Genomic DNA, 2,347 nt, shown 5'->3' on the forward strand with positions numbered 1-2,347 from the left:
GTAAGTAACTGGTAATTTGACTCATTGAGTTTTAGTGCATCTTTTTGTAAAATAAAAGAGTTCATTTCAACTAGTATAAAATACCAGATGGTATCTTAGTTCCAAATGTGTAAATTGACAAATGAAACAAAGTGTTCAAACTGCAACGTTAGATAACGCGTCTGGAAAACTGAACTTTTTTATTAAGCAATTGTGAGTAATACAAACACTCTAGTCTCGTAGTACGCATTTCCCTGTTTCCAAAAATATAAAGAACGTCCAAAACGGAGTTCGAATGCAAAATATACGACCGTTTTAAGAATCCAAAACCAATATAATATTGATTTCTTAAAATTGTCAAAACCGCTTCTATCCATTGAGGTTAATGACTTGCACACCTCAAATAGAAATTTCGAAAGCATTTTTGGACTCAGGCTATAGCCTACTATTTAATTTCATATTTTAAATATTTTTAGTAAAAATATTTATAAAAGTTGAAAAATCAGACGTTTTCAGATTTATTAATCGCGAAACATTAAACTATTTATTTCGACATGATTTCTGTTATCGGTAACGTATCCCGTATTAATATATGAATCCAAATCCGGTTGATGTGAACTTTAACAATAGAAATAGCCCTATTTTTCTAAATATGTGTGTGTGTATATATATATATATATATATATATATATATATATATATATATATATATGGAACACAATTTATAATCAATTATAAAGTGTTTTGGTATACTTTCTTTTGTAAATATCGTCAAATGGACATCAAAGAATCACAATATATACCGTAAATAATATATACATGTATAGATGTATGTAACAAAGAGAACAATAAAGAACCCTCACATAATAAATTAATACATTACTTGCAAATGTCTCAAACTATTTTATGTTTATATACATTTTATGTATGAATGGTTTTCAAAAGTCTTAAACAACTACCCATATACAAATAACCAAATATATATATAAAGAAAACAAATCAAAAGATATTAATTTCTTTCACATTTCAATTTAACCAATGCTACATTGATACTCTATCTCTCATGTATTTATACAACTAAAATCTTCCCCAAAATCATAAAAATATTTATAAATGTGTGAGTATATCTTGTACAAATCTTAAAACCCAAATATCATCCTAAATCTATCAAGATCACTCAAGTACATCCCCATATCCCCCATATCTTAATTAAAAATTAGCTACATGTGCTAGAAGATCAATCTGTACAATTACAATCAAATAAAGATCATCCCAAGTGTTGATTCAATCACGTTTACCCTCTTCCCCACTCTACCCTCAATCTAACACTCAACCCTTCTTCTCCTTCACTTCCCTGTCAATAAAGCTCCAAATAAACAACACAAGTTAAGATTTTTACCTGTGAAAGTAAAGAAGAGGCAACCCCGTTCTTCCTCTCCCTCGATGACAAGCAACACTCAAACACCCCTTTCCTCATCTGTTTTCCTGCTTTCCCTTGTCGTACAGCAACAGCCCTATCAATTTCTGTCAAAAACAAACCCAAACGGATCTTTATCCTACATTGATTCCAAATCACAAAAGAAAAAAGAAGGAACCCTTACCTGTTGGTGATCGCTGCAGCCTATCCCGATCACCAAACAGCTCATTGTCGGGGTTTTGTCATCGAAAACCAATGGTATACCTCACATCCCGCTGCTTCCATTCTCTTTTTCTTCTTCTCTTTGGTCCAGCCAAGCACCGAAGGTGCCTCCTCTTCAACCCCCGATCGCATCTCATCGCTGCACCCACCGAAGACACCGACTCCTTTGCTGCTGGCTGCTGCTGCTCGCGACACTCCACCATTTCCTCCGTCACTTCGGCCTCTTCAAACCCCGAAGGCAAACCCCCTCGTCGCCGATCGCTCCTCCTCTCTTCGCACCTCCCACTCGGACAAGAAAGAGCGAAATCTCGCTGCCTCGTGCCCTCCTTCCTTTGGTTCGGCCAAACACCGGAGATGCTCACTTATTCCGATCGATTACCACCACCGAGACCACCTCAGTTCGCTGCTTGATCGCTCGATTCTTCCCTCTCCCGATCTGTGAAGAGGGCGACGCCTCTTTTGTTCTTGGAGCCCCTTTTGATCGACTGAACACGAAACACGACCTAAAAACGTGTTTCTGATTTTGACCAAGTCAAAGGTCAAAAGACTCAAACCTTGTTTTAAAATGAACAAAATCACCCCTTCCTCGATTAAGTTAATCAAAATCAGTCCCAATACCCAAATAATGATCCAATTTATTCAAAAACAACCCATACTTTGATAATTATCAACCAAAACAGTCATATTCATTCAATTAAATTACCAAAAAGCCCCTATAGTTTTATTGAA

At 35.8% G+C, this 2,347-nt stretch overlaps 1 long non-coding RNA gene across 1 annotated transcript; it reads right to left on the reverse strand.

The window, feature by feature from the left end:
• Positions 1-983: 983 nt before the first annotated feature.
• LOC145166719 (uncharacterized) lies at positions 984-2,123 on the reverse strand. Its single transcript, XR_013740667.1, has 2 exons — positions 1,581-2,123; positions 984-1,503 (listed from the first exon to the last, which is right to left on the reverse strand). It is a non-coding gene; the product is annotated as an uncharacterized LOC145166719 (long non-coding RNA).
• Between the last annotated feature and the right edge of the window lie 224 nt (positions 2,124-2,347).

The sequence above is a fragment of the Lactuca virosa genome, chromosome 3, assembly GCF_052849685.1.
Source record: "Lactuca virosa cultivar CGN04683 chromosome 3, Lactuca_virosa_CGN04683_v6, whole genome shotgun sequence".
Classification (NCBI taxonomy): domain Eukaryota; kingdom Viridiplantae; phylum Streptophyta; class Magnoliopsida; order Asterales; family Asteraceae; genus Lactuca; species Lactuca virosa.